At 42.3% G+C, this 13,781-nt stretch overlaps 1 protein-coding gene across 4 annotated transcripts in view; it reads right to left on the reverse strand.

Annotated features, from left to right (window-relative positions):
• STAG1 (STAG1 cohesin complex component) overlaps positions 1 to 9,663 on the reverse strand; it is a gene marked incomplete at its 3' end in the record, with an annotated part of 343,841 nt that extends 334,178 nt beyond the window's left edge. The window contains exon 1 of one of the 4 annotated variants that reach the window (XM_079794806.1): positions 9,227 to 9,663. Of the gene's footprint in view, positions 1 to 5,229; positions 5,398 to 9,226 lie in introns of those variants that run through there. The other 3 variants (XM_079794805.1, XM_079794802.1, XM_079794804.1) reach the window with 3 other exon arrangements.
• Positions 9,664 to 13,781: the final 4,118 nt, after the last annotated feature.

A 13,781-nucleotide genomic window follows, 5' to 3' on the forward strand; every position in this document is an offset into this window, starting at 1 on the left:
AAGCTAATAATTAAATAATAATCCTCATACAACCATCAAAGTTTCTCAATTACTAAGAAAGCATTAAATTTGCCTTTCTAGGATGCAGTACTTTCTAAGGAAAGAAAAAGAGCCTGCTGTTTGAAATATGTTTAACAATAAGCAAAAAACTCTGGCTATAACCCTCATCTCTCAATTAACGAGAGTACTTCATTCTCTGACCATTCTCATTAATAAAGTTTTAATCTGCTAGCTCTATGTGCTAAGAAACAATTAATTAAAATTCTTTACTTCTGGAAAGTAAACTCATCATTTATTTAATTATAATTTCATTTTCCTTTTAATTTTAAGATGAATGCCCTTTGGATTTATGTAAAATGCAATATAGTCTAACACTTAAAATCTACCTTTTTCACCTCTACAGTAATCCATAATAGGCATGCTTTTATTATTCCCATATTACACAATGCAAAACTGAGGTTTAGAGGTTAAAGAATTTGCCCAAGTTTATATACCTAGGAAGGGGTTGAGTTAGAATTTGAAACAAGTGTGACTCAAGTGCCAGGAGCTCTCTTACATAATGAACAATGGCATTCTTAGCCACTTACCATGTGACAGTGCTTCCTTCATCTGTGAGCATCAATTTTTTAATTATCCCTAGCAATACAAGGCACAGAGTAAGGCATTTTCTTCTCAAAAGTTAATTTAGAATCTATATATAAAAAACCCTAATATGCAAATAGACCAAGTGGTGGAACAGCCGAACAACCGGTCGCTATGATGTGCGCTGACCACCAGGGGGTGCATGTGAAACATGGCCAGCATCAGCCGCAGCGGGATGATGGAGCAGGTGAGCAAGGGCGCCAGACCAAGGCAGGGTGCTGGTCACTGTCATCAGGGCAAGCCTCTGGTGGTTACTGAAAATTCTTTGCTCCCACACGCCGCAGTCCCACCGGCCCCGCTCGCACCTACTGCCGGCACCCGGCACCACCCCAATTGCTCGGCACTGTCAGTGGGTGCAAGTGGCAGCTGCCGGCCCCGATCGCCCCTCAGGGCTTCTCCACCTCCCCCTACTCCTGAGGGGCGATGGGGGCAGCAGCCGCGGCTCGCACCCGCTGACAGCACCAGCTCCACTCACACCCGCTGCTGGCACCGGCCCCAATCACTCCACGCCATCAGCGGGTACGAGCGGGGCCAGTGCCGTCAGTGCATGGGAGCAGCGGTGGCAGGAGCAGGGCTGCCAGCAGACAAGGGACCAGAGGCCGCGGCGGGAGGGGCCAGGCAGGGGTGCGGAGGATGGGCCGAGACCCACCCCTGTGCCCACCACAGCCTCATGGCCCACAGTTCCTTTCAAGGTGCACGAATTCGTGCACTGGGCCCCCAGTTTAACAATAAAGTACAACACAGCTTAAGATGTTCTTTAGCTTTCATATTGTTTACTGTCATAAAAAATATCTACACATTTGCTACTTCATACTATCTACTAGAGCAGGTGTCCTCAAACTACGGCCCGCGGGCCACATGCGGGTGTTTTTGCCATTTTGTTTTTTTACTTCAAAATAAGATATGTGCAGTGTGCATAGGAATTTGTTCATAGTTTTTTTTAAACTATAGTCCGGCCCTCCAACGGTCTGAGGGACAGTGAACTGGCCCCCTGTTTAAAAAGTTTGAGGACCCCTGTACTAGAGAATGCAAAAAGCTTACTTCTCAGTGCTCTAAATAAGATACGAAAAATAATAAACCAGGTATAATCGGGCATCTCCCTCAGAGAAAAGGGGAGGCATACTTACTACTCATTATAATGATTTAGTTTCCCCAACCCTGGTATTCCTCTCCTTTGACACAACCCACTCATTTCCTGTATATGTGTCACTCTTCCACACTACTGTGCAAATTGGGGCTGATTCTGTGGCTACTGCTATTGCTATATAATGCACTGTTCTTCATCTCTGACCAAAGAGTCTCATAGCTCCTACTAGCATCCAGTTAAACTGTGGCAGGTTAACCTGTGTGAACCCTAAGAAGACACCTACTAAGAGCTCATGGTGGCTAACTGGTCTCAAATTTTTTAAAAAACAGAGCCTAGCCGCCATTTTAACACAGGGGCCTCTCATGCAAACTGCACTTCAGGGAGAAACCTGCACTCTGCCATCAGATCCAGCCCTTAAAAAAGGAGTTCCTAGAATCCTATTTAAACCAATATAACTGAGGCTTTCTCCTTCCAGAGTTGTGTACCTCTGACAAATCAGAGCAGCTCTATTCTGACCAATCAGGAGTGCCTTTTGGACCAATCAATCTTCAATGACTTGGAATCCTCATTTGCATGAGGGCAGGGACTTCTGTCCATATAAGCCAGCTCCCCTCTGCTCTGTAAGCACTTTCCCTTTCCACCAAGACTGAAAACTGTGTCTCCCAGGCTGAGCTGAAACACCTAAGATGTCCTACCAGAGCAGAACAGAGCAGACCAGTCCAGTCCAGAACAAACTGGCACAGAATGGAGCAGACCAAATCACAGTGGAATAGACTAGCACAGAGCAAAGCAGACCAGCAAGGAGACCATAAATTATTTGAAAAGTATTACCAAAGGAGCAGAGCTGTCAGGCCAGAGGGTCCTGGCCCCATGGCTGCTTCGTAGCTATGCTGTATCACAATTAAGCATAATAAAGTTTCCTTTTTTTTTTTAACCTTCACCAACCGCACCCCAAATTAGGGATTCCTATTGGTGCTAACGACCAACATGACACTTGCTAGCCTGCAAGTAGGGTATAATCTCAGACCCTTCACAGACCTTGCTAGGCATTAGCACATAATCAATGTTTTTTATAATTGAAAGAGATATTCCAATTCCATATTGACAAAAGAACAAAAAAGCAAAACTCAACTATATGCTTTAAGAAGTGCATCTTAAATGTAAAGAAAAGTCTTAAGTAAATGGATGGGAAAAGACATAGTATGTAAACAGAAAGCTGGAGAAAGTTGGAGTGGCTATGTTAATATCTGATAAAGTAGACTTCAAGACAAAGACTCCTACCAGAATAAATAGGGATATTTCATAATGATAACAAGGTCAACGCATCAGAAAGATAAACAATCATAAAATGTACATGCCTAATAACAAGCTTCAAAATTCATGAGGCAAAATTTGACAGAATTAAGGGAGAAATGGACAATTCGATGGTCATAGATACTTTAACATCTCTCAGCAACTCATAGAACTAGACCAAACCCCATTGACCCCCCCCCCACCCCAAAAAACAGTAAAGACATAAATTATTTGAAAAGTATTACCAAAACTTCTTAACCTAATTGATATTTACAGAAGACGACCCTATTGAAGAATACACATTCTTTTCAAGTGTGAAAAGTACATTGCCAAGACAGACAATATGCTAGACCATAAAACAGGGTTCAATAAGTTTAAGAGGATTCAAATCATATAGAGGATATTCTCTGACCTCAAAATGAAATTAAGTTAGCAGTCAAAAAGATGTCTAAAATAACTCCAATTATTTGAAAATTAGACAGACTTGTAAGTAATGCATGGGTTAATGAAGAAATCACAAAGCAAACAAAAAAAAGGAATCACAAAGCAAATTAGAAACAATTTCAAACTGAATAAAAACACAACATACCAAAATCTATGGGATACATTAGAGGAAAATCTCTAGCTTTGAATATTTATATTAGAAGATAAGAAATGTCTGAATTCTATGACCTCACTTCCACTTTAAGAAGCTGGAAAAAGAAAATCGAAATACATGTAAGAAAAAAATTATAACTAACAAAAATAAATGAGAAAAGATGAATGGGAAAAACTGACAATGTTATTATTTGTAAAGATATTGAGGCCTAGCTGGTGTGGCTCAGTTAGTTGAGTGTCGTACCATGCACCTCTTCCTGGTCAGGGCACATGCCCAGGTTGTAGGGGTATGTGGGGAGGCAACTGATTGATGTTTCTTTCTCTAAAAAAGCATATTTAGAAAAGATATCAAAAAAGCATATTTAGAAAAGATATCAGTTAAACCTGAATTAAACTGGTAGAGAAAAAAAGAACACATTAACAACGCCAGAAATTAGAGAAGTTATCACTACAGATCCTACAGACATTTGGAGGCTAACAAGGACATCTTATAAACAACTTATGTCAACACATGAGATGACAATTTTCTTTAAAAATACACTTAACAAAACTGACTTAAGATGAAACAAAATCTGAATAACCCTGCATCCATTTAAAAACTGAATGTTACCAAAAACCTTCTCATAAAAAAAAAAAAAAATTCCAAGTTCAGATGGTATCACTGGTGAATTCTAGCTAAAATTCCAGAAAGAATTAATATCAATCAGTATTGCACAAACTCAGTAACAGAGGGAACACTTCTCAACTTATTTTATGAGACTATCATAATCCTAACACTGAAACTTATCAGACATTACAACCAAAGAAAACTACAACATAACATCCCTCATGAAGAAATATCCTGAAATTCCTAACAAAATGTTAAATATAAAAAGGATAATACACTATGACCAAGTGTGGTTATCATAGGAATTAAGATTAACTTTTTTAAAAATTATTTTAACTTTTGGAAACTACCATTTATTTATCCATTCTACCACTGATAAACAGTCTGTTTCTAAATATTGGCTACTACAAACAAGGCTATTATGAACATTTTTGTTTACAACCTGGTATATAAGATTTTTTTCTCACAGGAATTTAGACAGAAGTATAACTGATAGATTTAAGGTACCTATACCTCAATTTACTAGCTAAAACAAATTCATTTGCAAATGACTATCAATTTACACTCTCCGCATTCTTACCAAAATTTGGTATCAGGATTTTTAATGTTTGCTAATCTGATGGAAGTGAAATGGTTTCTTCTTATGGTTTTACTAGCATACTTTGCACTTTCCTGATTACCAATGAGATTATAATTCAACACTTTTCCAACTGTGGGTAGGTGAGTTATTAGATCACAGTTAGGCAAGCTGCAACCAGCATTCATTTTTTTTAAATCAGTATATCAGAGTGCACTGCATAAAATACTGTTTCGTGACACTTATTTCTATTGCATTTTTGTACTAAGTCACAATGTGAAATGTTTTGGTAACTGTGAGCTTCTAGCAAGTTAAAAGCCATTAGAATAGCTATTTAATTTACAAAACTCAGAGACACGACTAACTGGTACATCACTTAGGCTCACAACACAAAGGAATGTATTTTATAAAGACAGTAGGACTCACACTGGCAGGTATGGCTCCATTGGTTGGGATGTAGTCCAGTACACCAAAAGGTGGTGGGTTCTATTCCCGTTCAGGGCACACACCCAGGTTGCAGGGTCCATACCCAGTTGGGGCACATGCAGAAGGCAATCGATTGATGTTTCCCACATCGATGTCTGTCTGGTCTGTCTCTTCTCCCTCCACCCCCACCCCCCCATTGATGTTTCTCTCTCTCTCTTTCTCTCTAAAATAATATATATATATATATATATATATATATATATATATATATATTTATTTATTTATTTATTTATTTATTTATTTATATTTTTTATTTTTTTAAAGAAAGAAGGTAGGACTTGAAGTGTCCTTCAAGCACTAACTGGCAAGAACAGGGAATTAGAAGAGGAGGAAAAAACCTGATGGAAGCAATAAGGAAGGGATGTACTACATGGAGAAAAGATTCTATAAAACTGACTGGTCTAACTATGACCTACTTAAAAGCTCATTTTAAAAGAATAACATTTCTCAATAAGACAAGGATTCTCTCAGTATTTAAAGATAGGAAGCTGGGGTCCTATCCTCTTAACTACCAAAACGACAGAAAACTGATCCCCTCCTTGTCTTTAGACACAACCGTAATTCCTACCTCAAGATTCATCTCATTCTGGGGCTTATGCAAGAGCAATCTTTTAGGTTTTTACTTCCTAGTTTTCCCAACAGAATATTAGAGCAGCAAGAATCATCTAATTTCTCAAGATTTATATTGTTATTCCGCTAACAAAGATTGACCAAGTCCCTACTGCCTCACCTCTGTTAAGAAACTAAACTGTATCTCCCTAACAATTTTAACTACTGGCTATATCCTTTAAAGCAGCAGTCACCAACTGGTGGTCCTCGGACCACAGATGGTCCATGAGGTCCAAAAGGTTGGCGACCACTGCTTTAAAGCTTGATACCCTTGCCCTGGTCAGGTAGCTCAGTTGGTTAGTGTGTCATCTCGATATGCCAAGATTTCAGGTTCAATCCCCAGTCAGGGCTAACACAAAGAAGCAACCAATGCATAAATAATTGGAACAACAAATCAATGTTTCTCTCTTCTCCCCACCTCTAGAAATCAATCAATAATTAAAAAAAAAAAAAGCAATCAGAACCCTCAATGACCTACACCCCTGTCTAATCCTCTCCCCTTGAGTGTGGGAAAGATATAATATGGGATATAATTCTTGTGACTGTTAGATGGAAAACAGATTTTTGCATTTGTAGTTAAAGTCCCTAATCAGTTGATTTCACCAAAAAGGGGATTAACCTGGGTGGGTATGACCTAATCAGATGAACTTTTAAAAGAGGTCTTAAAGGGGAGTCTAGAGATCAGAGACAGAGGAAGTCAAGAGACTGGTCAGGCTTGCCTGTGTGAAAGCAAACAGCCCTGTTGTAACTACCTACATGGACATATATATGGTAAGGAACTGAGAATGGTCCCTACCCAACAGCTAGCAAAAAAACTTCATACAGCCACAAAGAAATTAATTCTGCCAACAAGTAGTGAGCTTGGAAGACTTTAAGCCTCAAATGAGAATTGCAGCCAGCTGACATCTTGATTTCAGCCTGGTGAGCTGCTGAACTGAGAGCCTGGTTACAAAAAGTACCCAGAGCTCTGGTCGGTGTTGGTCAGTAGTTGAAGCGTCGGCCCACACACCAAAGGATCTCTGGTTCGATTCCCAGTCAAGGGTTCGTGCCTGTGCTGCAGGTTGCAATGAGTACAAGAGGGAACCAACTGATGGGTCCCACATCTCTCCCCCTCTTTCTTCCCCTCTCCCTCCATTCCTTCCACTCTCTAAACATCAATGGAAAAAATATCCTCAGGTGAGGATTAACAAACAAAAAAAAAGTACCCAGGTTTCTGACCTTTGAGATAATAAAAGAGGTGTTGTTTAAGCTGTTAAACTTGTGGTACTTGAAAATTAGTACACTTCCTCAACATAGGACAAAGCAGCAAAGAAAATAAAGGGGGAGAGGGAGACTTGTATCTTTTTCCCCAGAGTGGATGGTATCTCTCAAAACACTGATTATACAGATCCAAAATCAAGGGGAAAATATTAAAACTGTATAAATTTTTAAAGTCCTAACAATTAAAAGGACTTTTTCACACACATGTTAAAAACAACTACCATATAACTTATTACCTTCATTTTAGTGATGAGGAAAGTAAAGCTCAAGAATGACATCCCAAAGATCACAAACCTAAGGGAATGTTTAACTTGAGGCCAGTCCTCGCCCCTACACCATAGGCCCCTTAAAGCCATTCAAATCAACAGTAATTGTATTACTGTCTTCAAAGAAAGCAATCCTAGTAGCATAACAATTTTCCATATTTCACATCTATCTGAATATCCCTTAGTTTTTTTCAGAACATCAAAACTAAAGAGAATAGAGAAATTTTCATTCAAAAGTAATTTGGCTGTAAACATGACCATTGGTAGACCACTTGAATAAATTTAAAGTACATTTTGAAAATGTAGCAAAACACCTGTAGGTTTTCTAGAACTTTAGATAGCAAATAATTTGTTATAAATATTCTCAAAAACCACAAAAATCACAAGCAAGTAAACAACCTTTCTGGATCTTTCAACATCCCACCCTCTGAACAAATTTTGGAATCTGAATTCTTCATACATTATAAAAAATGAGAACGTGGCACAATATATCACTGTTGAGGATACTTCCCTAAGTGCTTGAGCATCAGAATTTGCAAGTTTCTTGAAAACACACACATAGAAAACTAAAAGGTGGAGTTAGTTCCATTCAAATTCCACACAACTTTAGTTACAAATCACACTTTATGTCAATTCAGATACTTTAACAAACACTAACTTTATTTGCTAAGATGCAAAACATAGTCCTTCCTAGTCACAACCACGAAAAGGAATAAACTGTCATCTTACCACCAACGTTAACAGCGAATAATTCGCTATAGTCACATACAAACACTAAAACATACAAACAGCATCGCTGAGTCCATAAGCTTCCAAAACCACCCCAGGATTTATACGCCCGGGGCAGGATTCTCTGCAATGTGAAGAGAACTGATACCATTTCACATGGGCAGACGGGGTGAGGTGACAATTTTAAAACCTGAAAATTTCTCAATCCCTACAGCAGACAAGCAGCACCCAGTTCAGACCCTCCAAATCGAGGCCCAGGTCCAACTCCAAGCATTCCCGTTTCCCAGCGCTTCACCCCGCCCGCACCCCGAGAAAAGGGGGGAAAAACAACTTTTATTGGTCTCATCTCCCGGGGGATGGACAAACTAGCGGGGCTGTGCTCGGGCCTGGACACGTTTCAACAAGGAAGCCTCCGTCGGGGGCGGGGAGGGCAGATAGCGGGAAGCCTGGGTTCGACGCCCCCTTGGCCCCAGTTGCCAGCTCCCAGCCCCACCCGACCAAGGAAAAGCCTGGGCCGGCCGCCACGCCGAGCGACCCCCGGGCCCCTCCACGGAGGCGAGCTCGTTGTCATGTGACGACGCTGCCGCTAAAACACCGCAGAAACGCAGGGCGGCAGAAGGCGTTCACACCAGCCCGCCTCGGCCCGGCTCTGCCGGGCGCGGGCGAGTCCCGAAGTCCGGGCGGGGGGGGCGGAGGGCGGGCTTGGCGGCGGGCCCGAGCGCGCCACAAAGGCTTCCGCGCTCGTCGCCGTAGTGCCCGAGCGGGCGGGGGCACAATTTTCGGGGCCCGCGGGATGGGTGAGGAGCAACGAGAGCTCCGGGGTGCCCGCCGCGCCCACAGCCGTCGCCCCCACGCGCCCGGACGGTCAGCGACCGCCACACCGCGCACAGGCCCGCGCGGCCTCCCTCCCCCGCGCAGCCCGAGCCGGGCCCGCCCGCCAGCTCCCCGCTCGCGCTCTCTCGCTCTCGCCCGGCCTCCATTTTGGATTGGCGTCTCCAGCCCCCGCGCTGCTGCCGCCGCCGCATTCCCCCTATTTCCCGCCCCCCGCCGCTGTCGCCGCCGCCCGTACTCACCTCAGCTGCCCATCCGGGCGCCGCCGGCCGTGGACCTAGTTTCCCCCCAAAAGTCTCCGGTGTGTTATTCCCGATGTGGGGGGGTTGTTACGGGGTGGTCGCCGGGGGTTCGGGAGCGGGGGCCGCGCCTTCAACGGAGCTGCAATCCTAACCCGCCATCTGGTGGCATTTTCCACACGCCAATGGCGCCGCTGCAGACTTGGGTCCGGACCGCCCTCTGCTGGCCGCGGTGCATACTGCCTCGCTGACGGGACCGGCCTGCCCGGAAAGGGGAGGGAGCAGAGGCGCGAGCTGGGGGCCCCGGCGGGGACGCGCTCAAATGCTTTCCAGCGGGGTTTGCGCGCACGCGCACCAGCGGGGCGCGAAACGTGGGCTCTGCGTGGCGGCCCCGCCCCGGCACGGAGCACGGGGCCCGCTCAGCCAATCGTGAGCGGCGGGCCCCGCTGGAGGCGGGTGTTGTGGACAGTCCGTGGGGCTGCCCGAGGCTTGTCGGAAAGACGGCCACGGTGGCGCCTGCGCGCCTCCCTAGCCGAGTTGCCGCCCGCCATTTTTGGAGCTTTTACGGAGAGCTGGGAGGGAAACCCGCCCCGGCCCCTGCACCCAGGCCCCTCCCCTGGTCGCGGGACTGGCGCTTTTTTTGCAGCCCTGCCCGGCTCCTGCTGCCCCCACCCCCGCCCCGAACTCTCTGCGGCAACGGGGGCGGGGGGGCGAGTGGCGGTGCAAAACTGCTCCCACCTCTCCAGTGTCACCAGGGCCGCGGGACCTAGCATTGTATTAGCGACTTATTGTTGAATGGGCGCTTTACCGGGAGAGGGTGAGAAGGTTTCGAGAGCTGTTTGGGACCTCCCTCGCCGCTGATCTAGACGCGGCCGTGCCCACCCCAGGCCGACCGGCGTTGTCCCTGACTCAGTAAAGCAGATCCATCCTCTCGTGGTGCTGGCTTTGCATAAGGCGGCAGCATTGGCCAGTTAGTGGAAATGGAATGGAGCTAGACTAGCAGGCTGCAACCTCAGCTTTTGAATTCGATTTCTCCTCCCACCGTTTAGGACTACTCTCCGTGGCTCTGGAATGGACGTTCCTGGCCTGGTAGCTGCCAAAAGGGAAATCACTGACTAACGTGAGATCAAGGCTAAATGATGCCCGTGAACGTGGTCTCTTCCCTACTTTCCATCCGCCTGCCGCGCGGTGGTCTTGGCCGCGTTTCCCACCTTTCACTGGCTCACAACTTTTCTAATACAAATTGAATCCTTCATCTCCCAGGTCATCAAGCCCCATTTATGACTAAATTCTCTGTTGGCTATAATCAGCTCTATTTTAGTAATGCCTTAGAATCGCTCAACTCCTTTAATAGTCTTGAGTGACAATCTCCAGTAAATTACCCTAATTTTTGGTTTCTCTCCCAAAGGCCAATAAGGTGTGTGGCTTTTGAAATCACAACCGACCTGGAACCCCACTTATAATTATTAATCTTTGGCTGCCTCCGTCTCACAAAGACTATGTCTAACTTTCCTTGTTCAAGGTACCAGTCCCAATCTATACTAATAAACTTCATCTGGTTTCCTGGGGTCAAAGCTATGGGACTCCCATATCGGTTTGATATTCTCTCCATATTAAAATATCTAGCCACATCCTGTTCTTGATTTCAAAAATTCTCATCAAATTAATCCATTCTTCCCTTCTCTCCAAAACCGGTCTTTCTCCCTGGACTACATATGCCACCCTTCCCACTTCCTCCTTCCACCTTTACTTTAATAGGGTCTTACATATCTTCAGTATCTTCCTATCCACTGGCTTCTTACTTTCTATTTTTCAACAGACAGTTTTCATTCCTTTTTAAAAATTCAGTGCTATTGCCTCCAGTTACTGTACTGTCAACTGTAAACCAAAGTTAATTGTAGAATGTAATAAAGGATAAAAAGCATTTATTTAACTAAAAAGGAGCTGCAGCCCAGGACACACAAATTAGCACCCTAAATTGTGTTTTACCAAAGGGGAGGCCACCTTTTATAGCAAAAGTTCCCACCCAGGTTCTCAATTAGGTCTGTTTTATGTAAATGAGGTGTCCAAATCGCACATTTCAGGGCAGGTCTCAGTCCAGGTTTCCCCTGCAGTTGTTGACATCAGCCAGCCTAGGTGGACAGGCAGGGCAAACTGCAGGAAACCACAAGTTCTGTCTAGGTTTTTCCTGGTACCCAGAATATTCGAGAAGCCCCTGTCAGTAAATGGCTATTAGGCTCTTACTATTTATAAAATTCAGGCTGTCAGTTGATCCTGGGGAGTCCATCTCAGGAGAGAAATTCCTTTCTGGGGTTCATACCAAATGAATCTTCTTGGGGTTCATACAACCTTTCTTTCACTGTCATATTTCTCAAAAGAATGAACTCTTCATTTCCACCTTATTCTTTACCTTTTATCAGTGACTCCATAACAGCAAATTGAAATTACACTTTTAAGTTACCAGAGTTCTAATTTCCAACCATTTTCTCATTCCTCATTTTCTTGGCACACCCAATCCTTAGTCCCTCCTTGAAGCCCTATTTCCCTTGCTTTTAAGACAATTCCTGGGTTCTACAATCTACCTAGATTACTGGTCATCTGGTTTCTTTGTTAGCTCCTCCTCTGTATTCCCTCCCATAATTCAACTCCTAGTTCTCTGAATCAACTACATTCTTTCTCTTAAAAAGTCTCCCAAAATTACTGTCTGTTCCTGATTTTTCTGTAACTAAGAGTCTTCATGTTCAGCTTACTTGCCAGGAAGTTCCAGCTCAAAATTTAACATGTAAAACAATGCAACTTTCTTATTCTAATTTCCTGATTTCTCTTAATAGCATCATAATTTCAGATTGTGAACTCTGGAAACAGACTGCTCTGGAAAGCTATTTGACCTTGGGCAAATTTCTTTATGCTTCAGTTTCCTCAATTGGAAGACAGCCATAACAATAATATCTATCTCATGGGTTAATCAAATTAACACATATGTAAATGTCATTGGTTATTACATTGTTTTTATCTTGCTAAGAAATTTTTAACAACTTTTTAAAAATACCCAGGGACATGGGTAGTCAACTTTCTGAGTTTATAGAAATCTAAAATGTTCTTTATTTTGATCTCTTACTTGAACTGCTCTTTGTAAAAACTACCTAGTCCCCAAATTGTAAGGCCAGGCTTGATTGTTTTCCTTCAAAAAGCCCAGGTCCCATCATATTCTCATTCACATCCCTTGATTTTTCTTCTACTGCTCTATCCTCATTAACCCCTTCCCACCAATTCCCTTTGCCATACACCAGAACAATTATAATAGCCTTCTGAAAAATACTTGTCTTTCATTCACCTCCCTTTTAAAAATATACAAAAACGTCCTTTGGGTCCTATGATTTATAAAATATAATCTAAAATAATAACTTTCAAGAAATGCCTTGTGTTTTTTTCAATTTCTATTTTATTACAAATTCTTCACATTCATTGGTCTAGTCCAATAAATCATAAATGTACTAGTAAGCAAAAGGCAAATATTCAATCTTTAGCTATCTGGTAAAATAAAGTAATAGGTTCCATAATGTGTTGACTTTGTTACAAAACACACATTTCCCAGTAGACTCTGTTTCCATGAAATTCTTAATCGAGATTCCAAAGTTCTTGGAAAAGATTTTCAAACACCTTAATTTTCATTAACAGCTTTGAGTCATAGGTGTGAACAAAATATCAAAAAAGGTATCTGGGATTAGTATGGGTAGGAGCTAAGAGTTCTTAAATATTATTTAGGTTAGGGAATAAAATATCAATGGAACAGCTATTTGCTTAGTTCAAAGTCCTTGGCATTGGAATTTCTGCTCATTGCTGATTTCAAATGATCCGAAATGGGACTTGGCCCACCTTGAGCATTCATCCTTGATAGGTTAGATTTCTAAAGAAGACACATGCCCGTTAGACTTTTATTTCAATTTAATCTTTTAGCCAATCTGGTCCAAAAGTAGATATTTAATATTATAAATTTCAGAATTACATTTATAAAACTACATATTAATGTAAATGTAATATAAATGCATTTCAAGGTAAATGTTTAATATTTATTAACCAATAACATTAATAATGTTGCCTTTTAGCACAAAGAGCTAATTTTTAACTATTTTTAAATTTATAAGTCTTTTTTCCTCTCTGGACACTTTTTCCATGAAGAAGATTTCAGAATTATTCCATTGACCTTAAAGTTCTGCTTAAAGTAATATTCAGCCAACTTATTTTCATAATAATAATTGTATTCCTTTAAAAGAAGGCTTTTTTTTTAATGCCCCCCCCCCCCTTTTTTTTACAGTAGTTTTTGGTTCACAATAAAATTGAGAGAAAGATACTGAGATTTCCCTATTGTCAACATCACTCACCAGAATGATATATTCGTTACCAAGGAGTAACCTATATTGACACATCATAATCACTCAAAGTTTATAGTTTATTTTAGGGTTCACTCTTGGTGGTGTACATTCTATGGGTTCAGACAAATAGATGATGACATATGTCCATCATTATAATATCATACTAGTATTTTCATTGCCCTAAA

Source organism: Cnephaeus nilssonii (assembly GCF_951640355.1).
Source record: "Cnephaeus nilssonii genome assembly, chromosome: 17".
Classification (NCBI taxonomy): domain Eukaryota; kingdom Metazoa; phylum Chordata; class Mammalia; order Chiroptera; family Vespertilionidae; genus Cnephaeus; species Cnephaeus nilssonii.